The sequence below is a fragment of the Xenopus tropicalis genome, chromosome 4 (assembly GCF_000004195.4).
Source record: "Xenopus tropicalis strain Nigerian chromosome 4, UCB_Xtro_10.0, whole genome shotgun sequence".
In the NCBI taxonomy this organism is placed as follows: domain Eukaryota; kingdom Metazoa; phylum Chordata; class Amphibia; order Anura; family Pipidae; genus Xenopus; species Xenopus tropicalis.
Genome location: NC_030680.2, coordinates 32,231,712 through 32,249,375, shown reverse-complemented (window position 1 = coordinate 32,249,375; position 17,664 = coordinate 32,231,712). Strand labels below are relative to the sequence as shown.

General features: G+C 41.2%; 1 protein-coding gene across 2 annotated transcripts in view; it reads right to left on the bottom strand.

Annotated features, from left to right (window-relative positions):
• chrm1 (cholinergic receptor, muscarinic 1) overlaps positions 1–17,664 on the bottom strand; it is an 83,696-nt gene that overhangs the window by 52,446 nt on the left and 13,586 nt on the right. The window lies entirely within an intron of this gene.

The following is a 17,664-nucleotide window of genomic DNA, read 5'->3' as shown; positions in this document are numbered from 1 at the left end:
AAAACCAAGCAGAGCAAGCAAGATTACAATCATCCAAAATTTATATTGGCTCAAAGCCTGTAATAAACCTGAACCGAATGGAGAAACAGTTATGGCCGTATAATATGCTTCCAAATTGGGCCAGAAAACAACAGCTCCCGCTAAGATCTGTGGGTTCTAATGGCTGTACTGAGCAATAACCCACTCTGTGTGGGGTTCCACTATACTAAATGGTGCCTTGCGATCATTAGAAATTGTGGTTACAATTACTAGCTTAATAAGCATAATGCAATACAGAACACGCCAACGGACTTCACCTTACCATGACCTTTTAGCATGGGGTAGGCAGCAAAACTGTAAAAAAATTGCAAATGGTATTTTTTTTTGTTTTTTTTTTACAATTTTTATACTGCAGCATTCAGGCTTTTTAGCTACATGCAAGAAAACAGCCTGGATATACAAATAATTTTATTGCTTAGAATAGGTCGATCTATAAAATACTATGGAGCACATTTATGAATGTACAAATGCTCTGAATGCGACTTTTTCATACTGAGCGTATTTTCTGCAACAATTTCGTACCTTGCGCAACTTTTTCATACCTTTGCACGACTTGTACTTGTACAAAATTTGTGAGACAAAATCATATTGTCGCGCTGAGTACAAAAGTTTCGGATTTATTCAAGCTTTGTTATTGTGACTTTCCTTGGGCCGGGTTGGAGCTGCAGAGTGCCATTGAGCCCTATGGGAGACTTTCCTTGGGCCAGGTTGGAGCTGCAGAGTGCCATTGAGTCCTATGGGAGACTTTCCTTGGGCCAGGTTGGAGCTGCAGAGTGCCATTGAGCCCTATGGGAGACTTTCCTTGGGCCGGGTTGGAGCTGCAGAGTGCCATTGAGTCCTATGGGAGACTTTCCTTGGGCCAGGTTGGAGCTGCAGAGTGCCATTGAGCCCTATGGGAGACTTTCCTTGGGCCGGGTTGGAGCTGCAGAGTGCCATTGAGCCCTATGGGAGACTTTCCTTGGGCCAGGTTGGAGCTGCAGAGTGCTATTGAGCCCTATGGGAGACTTTCCTTGGGCCAGGTTGGAGCTGCAGAGTGCCATTGAGCCCTATGGGAGACTTTCCTTGGGCCAGGTTGGAGCTGCAGAGTGCCATTGAGTCCTATGGGAGACTTTCCTTGGGCCAGGTTGGAGCTGCAGAGTGCCATTGAGTCCTATGGGAGACTTTCCTTGGGCCAGGTTGGAGCTGCAGAGTGCCATTGAGTCCTATAGGAGGCTTCCAAAATCATGCACAGAAGTCAGAATGGTTTTCCCGCTGTTTACGATCGTTCGATACGAAAATTTTGTGACTTTCGGAGTGCCAATTCGATATTATCGTGACTATTCTGATTTTTTGTAAGCATTTTCGTGATATTTGCGATCATCCGAAATTATCGTATCCAATCCGAATTTTACCCATTTTCGAGATTCAAACTTGTGATTTGATGAATGTGCCCCTAAAAGTTCATATAAAGGTGAACTTCCCCTTTAAATAGAGCTGACACATGCGAGGCTTTATTATAAGGATATTTGCAGCACACAGAGGAGATCCAGGCTAGAGATTCTGATTTGAGTGGCACCCTTTGTGTGCCAGATCACAAATGAGGGCTGTCAGATGGGGCACTTTCTCACCCATAGGAAATCTGCGCTACCTGCTGGTAATAAAGAACCTGTAATACCTTTCAATTGCGGAAATTATAGAAGGTAAAACATCTGAATAGATTACTCACAGTAAAATGTGGTGGTAGGAATTTTTTACGCTATTCAAAAGTGGTTCCATTTGCTGCAACCTGCTTTTGTCTGCGCCAGTAGGTGATGCCAATATTCCCCCATTCCTTTAAATGAATGTACAATATTTCCTAAAATAACTGTCCATTTAAAGAGAGTTTCATTCCCTTCTCTGAATCTCTTCCTCTCAGTTGAGGAACGCTCTCATTTGCTGAACAGGAGCAGTTGGCCATTGCTGGGAGATGCCCTATTAATCTTCATTATAGCAGATGAAAGGGAAGTAGGTTAATAGATGATTAGCTGTGGTACCACTTCTCCCAAGCACTATTGATGCTGGGAAGGAAATAACTTTGGAACGCTGAGTCTCCCAGGCACCAGGGGCACTAAATCAACTTGGGAGCCTTCACACAAACCTTTGTTGTTTGTAATGCTGTGATACAGCTGCTTTCAGATAAATGGAGTTTAAACAATTATGAATGTAGAAAGCAGTAAACAGCTGCTGACAAATAAAAGGCAGATCTTGTCCTAAACAATTAAAGGGGCTGGTTTAAAGGACAAGTAAAATTTAGCTTGGGGTCCTTTCTGTTAAACATTTTTCCTCATTGTCCCCGGGATCCCCTGCTCTAACACATGGGGTCCCTGTGAGATCAAGTAAAGCCAGCAGCTCTGATAGAAAGAGCGGGAAGATGGGACAAGTGAGAGACTTGCCTGGGGTGAAAACATTTTGGAAAAAAGGGGGGGGGGGGGGTGCATAGTGGTAGGACACTACTTGAGAGTCTCAGCCTTAACTTTAGGGATCTGTGTCATGACTAAGCCAACTAACCAAGGTGTTGTGTGGAGTGGGCCAGGGCCTATTTTGAATCTCAGTTGGGCTGAGAAATGGCACCGCCCCTTGCGCATAACTAGTAATAGGTGCCATGGAATTGCTCCAGCTACGAATGTTCTCATCATTTATTCATATAGTGGCAGCAGCAAGTTCCGCAGCACTTAATTACATCACTTTCATTATTCCTTTGTATGTTTCCAGTTAGTACGCATCACTTTGCGTCATCATGTCTTAATATAGATCCAGCAAGTTATGCATCGCTTTACATCACCATCTGCACTGATTCATATAGGGGCAGCAATTACACAGGGCTTTACATCATCCCTATAATCATTTATTTATATATGTTCTGTGCTTAGTGATGTCACTTGCGTCACATGCATGTAAAATAATAATACCGTCTGCTTTAAAATATGCTAGAAGTCCCATTGGAGCTCCTGCAAAATGAGGCCTGCAGCCTTGTGTCTTATGGACACAAGGAATTCCTTTATAACATCAAATACCCTCATTTACAATTGTTGATATAGTAATCTCTGCTTGTGTAGACATTTTGGTTATGGGCATTCCTTATGTTTTAGCCATTTGTCTTATGCTTTATTATCTTGTTCCTGTTTCCTACTTCCTGTCAAAGCTGAGATCAAATATGGAGCAGGCCACACTTACCTGCCATGTTATAATAAATGTACCAGAAGTTACTGTGCTTGTCTGACTGCTTCACCTGTACTAACCCAGCAGAATCGTTTAACCCACAGCTATCCAAGCAGTTTACACATGAACACAAACGCAATGCGCTACACACAAACATGCAGGAAAAATCATCTTTTTCTTCACAATTAGGGTTGCCGTCTACCTGGTTTTGACCTTGACAACCCAGTTTTCGGGAGGACAGTCCAGGTTAAAACTCCCTACCCAGTTTTTGAAATTTGGAAACCAGGCAGGACTGGTTGACACGTTATAACCCCGCCCCTGATGTCATCAACCATGCCCCTGATGTCACCCACCCTGCCCCCATGACATCACCGCCTTGCCTCCCGCCCGGGTTTTCTACACTCTGAAGGTGGCAACGCTACCCACAATGCAGTTTTTGGTCCCAGGACTCCAATATGATAACAGGGGCACTGCAGCAATGAGGCGAGTTGAGATACTCGCCTTGGGCAGCAAAAAGCAAAATTCAGATTTTTAAATGGGAATTTCAGTTCTGCTAGTCTCTGCATGAGTGTTGTGGCAGCAAAAACCTAAGCACAAAGGAAGGGGGGGGGGGGGCAGCATTCCATGGGCCACCTCAGGGCAACACTAGGGGGCTGAATGTTTCTGTGAGAGAGGCTTTTGCAGCTTTGCACGATTCACCAGTGCAGCGCCAATAAATGTGTGCATTGGTCTGATGTTTGTGGATACATAAATATTATAGAAAGGGAACAATGTTATTATAAGAAAGGAGAGACAAAGGAATGTCACAACTTGTGACACAACCCCAAACCCAAAGAACAATGCCAGTAAGGGTAACCACATGCACATGAATGGCATTAATCTCCCCTCATGAGCTTGGTACAGATCCAGGAGGGTTATGTCACCTTGTTACAATTTCCACAAACAAAAAGCATCTCTATTTTCAATTGCTTTAAAACCCCCATCCAACTAAAATATTATTTTTAGACTAATAAGCTTTACCCATGGGGCTATCAAAGCAGGTACGGGATGTACTCCGGGTGCCAGTTTAGTGCTGGAACTATGGGAAGACAGAGGTGGCACGTGCCAACTGTGTCTCCTGCCTCCTCTTGCACATCCCCAAAGGTAAGTGTAGAGGGTGGGAGGAGGTTTGACTTGGGAACCCCTTTGGGTTGGCCAAATTCTGCTCCAGTGAGATGTTATAATATTTATAATTAAATACACATATTTATAAAGCACCAACTTACTGTATTCCGCAGTGCTGTACAATAAATGGGTGTATACATTGAACATACAGATTACATACAAATACCAGAGATAAAGAAGGCCCTACTCATTAGAGCTTACAAACAACTGGCATCTTAAAGGGATATTAGGCCCTGATTATAAGTAGGTTTTTCTTTCCATTTCTTTTTCTGTCAACAAAAGGATATTACAACCTTATACATTAAGAAATGCAGTTCTATTTCCATGGAAACAGAAAAAAGGATTAGACCAGGGGATGCATAATCCTCCTTGATGGGCCAAGAAGTGATTGATTGTGGGGGGGGGGGGGTGTAAGAGGCTATTTATTAAATAAGATTGCTGTCACATGACAGTATAGAGGAAAGCTTATGGTGGCCGCAGTTGTACAGATTGTTACTTTCTGGTCCACATATTGCAATGAAGTAGAACAAACCACAAACCACATTGGATTACAAGTGCAATGCCCCTTTGCATGAATCGGACACAGGCATGTGCAAAGTGAATAGGGCTGCAGGATGTATCATGGCTAAGTGGGTGTACACCTGGAAACTGTGGAACTACATTTTAAACTATCCATCCAACAGTTGGAATGATTGAGGGACACTGGGAACGGAAGTTTTTTTTTTTTTTTTTACAAAGGAATCCCTCTATGTAACAGGTCTCAGCATGAGCATTAACGTTATCCTAGTGCTACAGATTTTCCCAGGCCTGGACTGGAATTAAAATAGGCGCAGGCATTTCAAGTACACAGAGGCCCAAACAGCCCCCCACCAGCCCAATAAATAGTGACTGTCTATGGCATCTTACAGCAGCCCCTCTGGCATTTGCCAGAATCCACAGATTGCCAGTCTGGGCCTGGATTCTCCTGCACTTTGTACTATGAAATAATACAGAGACTGAGGCGAGACAACTCATTATACATACAGGGAATAAAGCATATGCAATAATATACATGGATAAGCACTGTATTCTCTATCAAAAGCCCATGACAAGAGAAAAGTCCTTACTCCAGCTCTTCAAAACATATACAGACCTAGCAGGGGGCCTCCCTCATAGATTAAAAATTATATTAACTAAGCCCGAGACTTCAAAGGGAACCAGTCACATAGAAACTGATGGATTTGGGGAGGTTCAACCATCCCCTTATAACATCTGAACTGCCATTTATCAACCACTAAACTGTTTCTGCCCAAGGAAAATCTAGACATTACACTGCATTTCAATGAGGATTAAGGGCAAGTGCACGGCTTTACATTCATGTTTCAAGCTCTGTACTCATGAGCTGCTTTATATGTCTTTGCCATGAGCTGCAATGAGTCCAAAGACTGCAAAGGCCATGTTAGAATAATACAAAAAAGGGAATCCGAGTAGAGTAAATATAATGGAATATATAGAGAAAAGGGTGCTCTATAAGCTCAGAATATTCCAGAAAATCAGGGAGGCAAGAGTTGAGCCAGGCTAACACACAGAACAGAGCCCTCAGTGGGACGTATAGAGCAGGCATTGGGATAAATCACAGAGACAGCTGCAGGACAATGTGCTGCTGCAGGAAAAACATGCACAGAATGGAAAGAATGTAAGAGGATCACAGGGAAAGCACTGGGAGACAGAGAAACAATTACATTGCTATGGAGGAGCTCCTAGCTAGCAAGGCAGATCCGCACAAAGAGCGTCAGAGGTCAAAAAAATTTAAATCTAGGGAGAATCCAGGAACCTCCTGGCAGAGACCGGAACAGACGTAGAACTTGCTCAAAATGAGACAGAGGTAGATTCTTAAAAAATCTAATTTTCCTGTTTCTACCAGAGCTGCAGCAATTATTTAATCAGAGAAGGAAGCTTTATTGATCAAACATAGAATACAGAAGTATTTAGTAGCTCGGAGATCTATCAGGCTGACCGTTACAATGTCTTTCATTATCTGTCATCCTATAGCAAACATACTGTATGTGTCTTCATTTTTATTGGATAATAATCACTTAGTCATTATAATTACACAAAGAATAGTGTTTAGGCAAACTTTATTCTAAGCAATATCAGTCTCTCAACTTGAAAAAACTTCAATCCTAAAAACGTGGTCATTTGCAAACATGAAATATCAACTTGAACACACAGAAATTGCATTCTATTATTTTCAATGAATCTGGCCAATTTCAAATTGGTCTCAAAATGTTCAAATGAAAAGTAGCTTACATTTTATAATATAAAATATAATATGATATAATATAACTCCCATTGACATTGCCCAGCTTTTTAGATTCTCATCGCTAAGTCTAAAGCAGAAGAGGGCACTTTGGAGTAATTTATTGGACTTTATTTTGACCTGGGACACGAGGTATCTGAAGTGAGGAGCATACACTGAAAATTGCATTTATTTATATTTGTAAAACCAGCTTTTTAGATGCCAAATTTTTATATTCAAGTTTTTTTTAACTAAATTTTGAAAAATTTAACTTGAAAATGTGCAATTTTTGTTGCTGTAAAAGGTTGAATTTGATAGTTAATACATCTGCTCCTAGTAGAAGGAGATTTAACTATAGTCTCCAGGCAAGGTTGGACTATAATGCCCAAAAGAATGCCCACAAGATCAAAGCCCACCCAACAAAACATTTTCTTCCTCTCTAGTTAATCAAGTTACTGGGCCCCAATGAATTTATGTTAAAGGCAGGACTTTCTCTCTCCCTCTTCTTCCATCCATTAATTTTAATGTACTTTTTCTCTCTTCTGCCTAATCCTCAGTTCTTCTCTCCTCCACTCTATCTATATTTTTATTAGCTGCACCCTTCTCTTCTCTTTCATTGCTCATCTTCTTCTATCTCCCCTTCATTATCATTTCTCTCTCCCCTTTTATCTCCATTCTCCCTGTTTCATTACTCTCTTCTTTTTTACTGCTCCCCATTTTACCCATTTCCTTTTTTTCAGGTTTCTTTTTTCTCCCCAAATTCTTCTTTTATAATTTTTTTCTGTTTTCTCTACCCCTACTACTCCCAAACTTCTCTCTCTTCCCATGCTACCCCCAACTTTTTATCTCTCTCTCTCTTTTCTCTTACCTTATTATATCCATATAATTTTTGACCTCCATACTTCATCCCCTTTTATTACCCATCCATTCTACTTTCTTCTCTTTTTTTGTTCCTTTTCCATTTTTTTCCACTTTTCCCAATAATCCTTTTTTCATCCCTGTCTCTCTCTATATCTGTCATTGTTTTCTTTACTCTTGTTTCCAACTTTTCTAAGCAATTCTACTCTCCTCTCCAGCATCCACCTTCCCCATTTACTACCTCAAAAGCCTGCTTTTTAAATTTCTAGATTTCTAGATTTCCCATAAATTGTGAAACATGATTAGCTACTAATGTTGCTCATGGTGTAGGTACAGTTCATACGAACCTTCCAAATGAAATGTCACAATAATGCTAATAGCTAAAATAATTAGTTATCCTAATCATTATTACCATTAATCCTATAGTTACAATTCACAGAGAGAACCCACAGACATGGGAGAAAGAGACAGAGTAAAATTGCTGCTTGGTGCAACACACGTGTGTCTTTAGATGTTGTATTGTTTGATCCCTTGGGATCTGTCACCCCATGTTAAGCCTCAAAGGGATCAATAATGTCTTCTATCAGCAGAGCAATGTGGTTCCCTACTTCATCAAGTTGAACCATTCATTATACTCTTTATCTGTCTCTTAAGCTGGCCATACACACAGCAATATAATCGTACATAGTGTCGTTTCATACGATTTTCGGACTGTGTGTGGGCTCTGAATTATCCTAACGATAATTTTCATACCATGGTGATTGGTCATTTAGTTAATCGGACAGGTTAGAAAATTTTGGTTGGATAAAATCTGTGCATGTATTGTGTATCGGACTATATCCTTGGGGGACCTCCAATTGAAGTCACTTTCATACGACTGGTGCCTACCAGCTATTTCATGTTCAGAACCTCCTCCAATTTGTTATTATTTGCTTAGGGCTTTATCCTACAATTTCAGTCTGAAAACAACAAGGGAAGGATGTAAAATATATATCTGTGGGGGCTGCCAGTAGAAGGTTTTCCACTGGAAAACATAAAGGCTGGTTCTTTCCAAGGGGCTAGGCCTTCTTAAATCTTTATCATACAGCACCCATTTACATAGGTAAATACACAGAACTAGAGAGAAGAAAATCAATATTGAATTATTAAAAGGAAAATATTCCCACCAGACCCCATAACAGCAATCAAACTAAATCTCTGGATCATGGTATTGCTCCTCTTTAGAGTGCATTGCTTACATCCAGATTAGGGTCTAAGGTCCTGTCTGTTTTTCATAGATTTTTACATATTTATCAAGGCAAAACTCTGACCAAGGGCAAATAATTATTTAAACATCACACAGTACTCATCCTACCGTAACTGAGAGCTGCGCATATACCATGGGAAAATATTCTGCATTAATCATTGGGACACTGATAAATATGGAGATGTCCACATGCTGCACAATTGATCCAACAAAACCCAGTGAATCATTAGCCTCATGCATTTTCATGCCTATCTTCCTTCATACCAGGAATGCACAGACTGTGGCTCTCCAGCTAAGAGTTGTCATAGGATACTAAGAGTTACCGTTCTATGGTACAACAGTAGCTGGAGGTTACCCATTACTACTCTACACTGCAGCCTAAGCCTACTGGGGTCTGCATTCACTGATCCAGCTAACACACAACCAAAAACGATTTCAGGGGCCTGGTGAAGAAGGAAGTTAAAAGTGGAATAGGAACAGCAGAACTCTGCCCTTACTAAAGTTTAATATCTTCCTACTGGTTTGGCTGTTGGCCAGATAGTTGACAGGCTGTTGAAAAGCAACACAAACAGATATATATATTTATACGCACACACAGCAGCACTTAATGAATGCTCTGAGTATAAAGATAGACAATAGCTGCTCCCTCCCCGATATTGTTATAATAGGAGTGTAATTAGTGGCATTATTCATAACTGAGAAGTGTTTATATTTATCTAGTAAGACAAAGACAGCATTGTTTAGTTACTAACTTACTGTAACTAGAGGCAGGGCAGTGTACTCTCGGCCTAGGGAGGCAGTTTATCATTGGTTATTATGCTGTAAGCTTTGGAGGGATTTACTAACACCGGACACATTTCTACAGTACAGTAACACATAGAAACAAATCAGAACTTATACTGATGGCACAATAATGGAAGCAAACGCATGATTGGCTGCAGGACTGTACCATGCTGGGCAAAATAAACCCACACTCAATACCTCTTGATTTTTTGTGTCCCTGTAGCAGTTGGAGTTTCAGAAAGAGTAAAGAAATTCCTTTCTACCAACAGAAGCTTCTCTGGCCAAAGCCGACCATACATCTATAGGTCAGCACGAGTGGGCCAATGATTATATTACCCTGTGGGCCTATGGAAACTCATCACTAGAGGACCACATGAACCCTCAAATAAGGTCCTCGTCTAATTTTCAAATTTGCTGAATTGATATGTGATAAATTTTTGCCCAGATGTAGGTTGCATAGACTTTTAGGAGAGCCCAATTAGGCCTGGATTAGCATTCCAAGTACACAGAGGCTCCCCACCTCCACTAGCCCACTAAATAGTGACTCTCTGTGGCATCTTATAGCAGCCCTCTGGCATTTGCCAGAACCCTCAGTTTGGGCCTGGGACCAATCCTCAAGCTAATAAACTTCTAACTCAGTCTTGAGTCTTGAGTTTTTATCAGTCTATTTATGGTCCCAAAATCTCTGATGGTGTTTTTTAGGACAAGGAGCCAATACCATTTTATGGAGATGGACTGTGCACTAAGGAGTAGGGTGAATTCTACACATGTAATAATGAAATCTATTTCTTTCTGTTCAGTCAGCCCACAGCTTTATGTTGCAAGATTGTGGTTATTGACCTGGGATCCTCCATTAAAATAAACTATACAACCATTTGCCGCAGAGCAGTCCTACGTGCATCCCCCTATTGTTAATGGCTGTCAGGGGGCTCTGAGCTGAGGAAAGTAGGTGGTCTCTCATGCCTTTCCATCAGTCTTACTGAAAGTTTTGCAGAGCACAAAAAAAAAAAATACAATAATACGCAATTCAAGTCGAATCTAAAGAATCTACGGTCAGGTATCTGTGAACTTGACTGTAAGCTCAGTGCCTCAGGCAGCATTCCTATTGAAGGTTTCATCGGACAACCAGGCTCTCGTCATGTGCCAGGAAATCATAGGTGCCAGGAAAACGATAGCCTCCCACCCTGGCTATCTATGTGTATACATAAGGTCAGACCTTCCTCTGCTGTATCCCCTGGGGATGAGTGCAGGAATAGCAGAGAGAACATGAACGGAAATCCAATGGAAAGGCACATTTCCTGTTAACCTAGTACACGCATAAGCACATGTCTATGCCATTTACTAAGTCAGCCCAGTGTGGCAGTGCCAGCCTCCATCGCAGCATGAAAACTTTTCTTACTGAGCCAGGTGGGTCAAGTTGGTGCCTGGAATTCTGGTACCCCTAATACTCCACAACTACATATTCCAGCAACCTATCTGTAATTCAGTAACAGCCAGCGCTCTATTTAGATCCATTGCTGCCCTAGGCACTGGAGCCTTCTCCCTATGACATGGGCAAGAGGCTCATCTGTTCTGTGCACGGCCAAAGCCAAAAGTATATGTATAGTATATGTTGGCAGGCTGGGGGAATATATTTTTTTAAAGTGAATTCCATATTTACCATGTACAGTAGGTACCTCTTGGCCACCCCCTAAGCTGCTTCCCTAAGCACCTAAGTACAAGCCCACGGGTGCTTATATGGTAGATACAAGAAAAAATGTAGAATGTGCAACCTGCAAAGAATAATCTGTCCTTTCTTTCAATGTGTAGTGCACAAACGCTACATTGAAAAAGAGGGTGGGAGGCCCCAAAACATTTGTACTTTGTATATCCACTGACTGGTCCAATAAACTACTGAGGAGGCAGGTTTACACCAGCATCACGTGAGCATCATAGTGACTTTCACTATTTTCTGACAGTATATGGTAGATACAGCCAGCCTCAGACTGGGATGTTTGTGGCCTACCAGGGCTGCCACCTCAGGGGCCCCCATTCTAGGTTGCATGCTGGTGCACCCTGTACACGTTGCTTCCATCCAAATCGGGGATGGGGGATGCCAGTGATTCCCCGGTGTTCCACCAGCCCAGTCTTACCCTGGGAACGGCCCTGACAACTGCTGGACTGTAGGCCTATGTTACATACCTCCCAACATTTGAAAAATGAAAAGATATGGCGTGCAGCGTGGCAATTTTTTGACCATGCCCACTTTTGTGGCCATGCCCCAATTACCACACCCCATCTTTTAAAAAAAAAAATACTCCTTTTATATAGCTGAAATGGCGGGATCAGATGCAAATGCTATACCCTCATACTGAACGACTTAAGGAAAACAAAATAGCAACTCCTACATATAAATACAAATATAGAGAGAAGGCAGTCAGTTATAAGTGAGTTATAACTATGTACCAGTAGTGATGGGCGAAATGTTTCGGCAGGCATGGATTCGTGGCGAATTTCCGCGTTTCGCCATTGGCGGATTGTTTCGCGAAAGGGAAAAAAAAATTTGCAGCGGAAAAATTTGCCGCATGTCAAAAGAATAGCCGCGGGCGACAATTTTTTTTGCCGCACAACATTTTCACCGTTTCACGGATCTTTTGAAAGATTCGCAAATTTTTCGGTGAAGCGAAACAGAACAGATTCGCTCATCACTATGTACCAGTTTTGCCCCCCCATACACAGTGCCCCCAATGGCTCAATAGACAGTACCCCCCTACACAGTGCTCCCATAGACAGTACCCCCCATACACAGTGCTCCTATAGACAATACCCCCCTTACACAGTGCCCCCATAGACAGTACCCCCCATACACAGTGCCCCCATAGACAGTACCCCCCATACACAGTGCCCCCATACACAGTGCCCCCATACACAGTACCCCCCATACACAGTGCCCCCATACACATTACCCCCTATACACAGTACCCCCATAGGCGCTCCGGTTTCCTCTGCTGCTCTGCTCTTTATGCTGCTCCTTGTGCAGTGGCGACAGGCCCTTTTATGAGGTTGTGCCCCATGCGTATTGACGTCACATGCACGCATGGGGCACAACCTTGTAAAAGGGCCTGTCGCCGCTGTACAAGGAGCGGCACAAGAAGCAAAGCAGCAGAAGAAGCCGGAGTGCCCAACCCCAGCCAGCGCATCCCACTGTGCTGGATAGTTCAATGAATGTCCTGCATTTCCGTAAACTATTACAGAAATGCGGGACATTCATTGAACTATCCGGGACAGCTGGATGTGCTATAAAAACCGGGACTGTCCCGCGGAAAGTGGGACAGTGGGGGGGTATGATGTTATAGATGATGGGAGGAAATTAGCAGGGGACCACTAATTGATTGTATATAAATTGTACTGATTAAACTAATATAACAGGGTACTGTGAGTTCAACCCATTTATAATGAGCATATTTGTGTAGAAAATATGACAACCTGATCTCCTTCAGACCCACCAGTACCTGAAACTAATAATTTGACTACTTCTTTCTCTTAGTTGAATATTTATTATATTCCTAAGGGCACAATATGTCCAATTTTATTCATTTACATATTTTACAAGGGCCATGGTTTAGTTTGCCCAACCTTTGTTTAGCTTCCTTATTAAGGCTACTCTCCAGTCTAATTGATTTTAAACCTCTCCTGGCTGTGCTGATGTAAACAGAAACTCAGATAGAGTATCCATGACTTCTGTCCTCTGTCATAAAGATAATAAATGGTTTGCTGGAAGTAAGGAAACAAACTTCTCCATGCAAACTGAATGGCAGTATTTGTAATATGGGAGGCAAAATAATTTCTCTGCTCAGCTTTTATTTTCCTGCAAACATTCTTTTTCAGTCACTGATACAGTCCCTTCTAGACACAATCCTGTTTTAATAAAACGACTTGATAAGATCATGTTTGCTGTCTCCTGCTCTGTTGCATTATTATATGAATGCATTATGTTTTAGACAGGAAGGAAGTCGATACGTGTCTACAGTGGATGCAAGTTATCATCAATTTGTGATATTTAAAAGGGCAAAATACTGCATTCTACTTACTGTTTAATTAGGAAGATAATACTGTGATGGGAAAACCATTATTTTTTTTCAAAAAAACACCAGTTAATAGAGCTTCTCCAGCAGAATCCTGCATTGAAATGTGTTTTTTAAGGGTAAAGACATACTGAGCTACTAGTAGCAAAAATGATGAAAACAGCAGCACTCCGGTTGTTTTGAAAAAATGTGAAACTTTACTCAAGTGCCTTTGTCACATTGGAGTGCTGCTGTTTTCATCATTTTTGTAGTTATTTGCCCAGGCAGTGGGAACAACGTGCACCTTGGGCTACAAGAAGCTATTTTCACTGTGTAAGCACATGTTAACTGATTCTATTGAGCTACTAGTAGCAGCAACTTGTTGTGGTTACTGAATGCTGTAGACAATGCTGATCATTTACTGATAATGGTCTCTACGTGTGTTTTAGCAGAGACAATTCTCAGTATTCTCTATGGCAGGGGATTTTCTAGGGTTTAGTAGCAGTGAAAAAGTAGTTGCTACAAGTAACTCGGTGTGTCTTCAAAAGGGCAAACAGATTTTTTTATGTTTAATTTTGAAATTTCATATGGGGCTAGGCATATTCTTCATTTCCCAGGGTGCCACAGCCATGTGACTTGTGCTCTGATAAATGTCAGTCACACTTTACTGCTGAGCTGCAAGTTGGAGTGATACCACCCCCCCCCTCCCAGCAGCCGATCAGCAGAACAATGGGAAGGGAACAAGATAGCAGCTCTCAGTAGGTATCAGAATAGCACTAAATAGTAAGAAATCCAAGTCTGGCTTGGGACTCCTCCAGTTACATGGGAGTAGGAGAAACAATAGGTTACCAGAAAGCAGTTCTAATGTGTAGTGCTGGCTCCTTCTGAAAGCTCAGACTCAGGCACACCAGGCGCCTACACACCAATATTACAGCTAAAAAAATACATTTGTTGGTTCAAGAATAAAATTTTAAATGGTAGAGTGGTTATTTGCTATGTAAACAGTGTAATTTAGTACATCATAAAGAACGTGACAGAATCCATTTTAAACAATAAAAATGTGTGGTTTCAGATCACTCTTTTATGGTTCTTCAGAGCTGTTGTGAGACGCGAGGAAGGCAGTTAAATAAATTTACCTCTCCCCCCCTTATCTGTAAACCCGAGGCACAGGCAGCAGATGAGGAATAGGGGCTTGCACAGCTCATTATGTAATTCATGGGGAATGTAGTAATAAAACAAAAAAACAGCCATTAGTACTGTAAAATAAAGCCATATCCTACAATTGACTTTGCCACTCCCTCTTCTTTGTTATGTGCCTTTAAAGCATGCTGAGCAGAATGCAGTAGTGTGTCTCTACATGAAGCGCCAACATGATGTCACGGCCATGGGTGCCACCATCTCGACAAAGCAGAGCACTCTTAACTGGGGCTTTTCTGACTATCTATCTATCTATCTATCTATCTATCTATCTACTATTTATCTATCTCTCTATCTATCTTTCTGTCTATCATCTACCCGTCTGTCCATCTATCTGTATATTGTCTATCTATCTATCTATCTATCAGTCTGTCTATTATCTATCTGTCTACTATCTATCTATCTATCTTTCTATCTATTTTTCTATCATCTATCCCTCTGTCCATCTATCTGCCTATTATCTATCTGTGTGTTGTCTATCTAATCCGTCTATCTATCTATCCATCTATCTATCATCTATTATCTATCTATCTATCTATCTATCTATCTATCTATCTATCTATCATCTATCTATCTATCTATCTATCTAATCCGTCTATCTATCTATCTATCTATCTATCTATCTATCTATCTATCTATATCTATCTGTGTGTTGTCTGTCTAATCCGTCCATCTATCTATCTATCTATCTATCTATCTATCTATCTATCATCTATCTATCTATCTATCTATCTATCTATCTATCTATCTATCTATTATCTATCTGTCTATTATCTATCTGTCTACTATCTATCTATCCATCTATCTAGCTATCAATTTATCTGTCTACCATCTGTCTGTCTATCTGCCTATTATCTATCTATCTTTATATTGTCTATCTATCTATCTATCTATCTATCTATCTATCTATCTATCTATCTATCTACCTATCTATCTACCTATCTATCTATCCATTATCTATATCTAATACCAATGTCTTTCCAAGGTGGCTCCTGTGATGCCATTCCCCCTTGGCCGGCACAATTGTGTTTCTTAACTCGCCTCATGGCAGCAGCACCTCTGGTCTCTCCCTATCTGTCTATGAGTATTGTCTGCCAGGCCGTCTCTTTGTGCACTGTCTTTTGCTAAATGTCCTGTATGTCTGTGTGTACATGCACTGTCTGTCCGTCTGTCCGTACACATATCTCCATGCAGGTGCACACAGACACAATGTCTCCCTCTCCCCTCTGACTTTTGCTAACTGTGTAATTAAACCAAATGCCGGCTCTGCTTGCGGGGGCAGTTGATTACCATGTGCACGGCGCAGTCTCCTGGAGGATGTATCAGTCTGTCAGCCCCCCGAATCCTCCCAGATAACTCATCCACCACCACAATCAGACTCACACAGTCAGCTCCCGTTGTACTAAGAACCATTCATTATTCAACTGCCCCCCTTCTCTTCTTAAAGCTGTTTCGAAGAACAGTACCTAATCCGTAACCTTAATAAATAGTCTTGGGGGTGTAAGTACAAAAGGGGGGTGCATTCCACGTACTGGCTGCAATACTGATGTTTCTATAATCATCTCAGTTTTTTCTTACTAGAGGACAAACAGAGCAAAAAAAAAAAAAAAAACTAAAAAAGGGAAAATATTTGTAATATATGTCAATATTTATAACTAGCAAACTGCTTTAAAGGGAATATACACACCCAAAATGAATGTCTTGTAAAAAATGTAACTGTAAGCAATGTTCCAGCACACACTTATGAAACATCTTCATTGATTTTAAAAGTTATTTGTAAAATTAATTGCCCTTTTCTGCATTGCTGGTTCTGATGAGAAGTCAGATTTGCACACAGGCAGTGGCGTAACAACAACCCCATAAATTCAGAGGGGCCCGGGGTGCACAGAAACCCCTACCTACCTACTTCCACCTGCCCATTGCTCACGTCCCCCACTCCCCACCTGTTAGTACCAGTGTAGGTAAGAAAGCAGTTTGGAAGGGGGGATTTCTACCAGGCACCCCTGTCTGTGGGGTCTGCTACACTGTTTCAAAGGTCAGAAACACCAGTACAGCAAACAGAGAACAGAAAGTAGCTGATACTGTACTTACATTCTAATTAAAATTTGTAATGAATGAATATTGGAAAGTAGCTTAGCATTTCATGTTCTTTCATTATGTAAAATGTCATTTTTAGGTTTAGGTAATAAATACATCAGATAACATTAACTTCTATACATGTTCTTTAAGCTAGAAGGTATTAAATGTTCATGAAATGTATATATGTATACAATAAGGTATTTATGCAAAGTATATTAATGTAAATGTACATTAATATACATATATTAGTAAATGTATGCCACCTGTATAGTCATTAGCATTAGCTTCTAAGCGGGGTTGGGGATTTCATAGTTACATATAGTTCCAAACAAACCCCAACACGCACACATAGACCCAAACTGACCTATCTATACACTCACATACAGACCCATACTGACCTATCTATACACTCACATACAGACCCATACTGACCTATCTATCCACTCACATACAGACCCATACTGACCTCTCTATCCACTCACATACAGACCCATACTGACCTATCTATACACTCACATACAGACCCATACTGACCTATCTATCCACTCACATACAGACCCATACTGACCTATCTATCCACTCACATACAGACCCATACTGACCTATCTATCCACTCACATACAGACACATACTGACCTATCTATACACTCACATACAGACCCATACTGACCTATCTATCCACTCACATACAGACACATACTGACCTATCTATACACTCACATACAGACCCATACTGACCTATCTATCCACTCACATACAGACCCACACTGACCTATCTATCCACTCACATACAGACACAT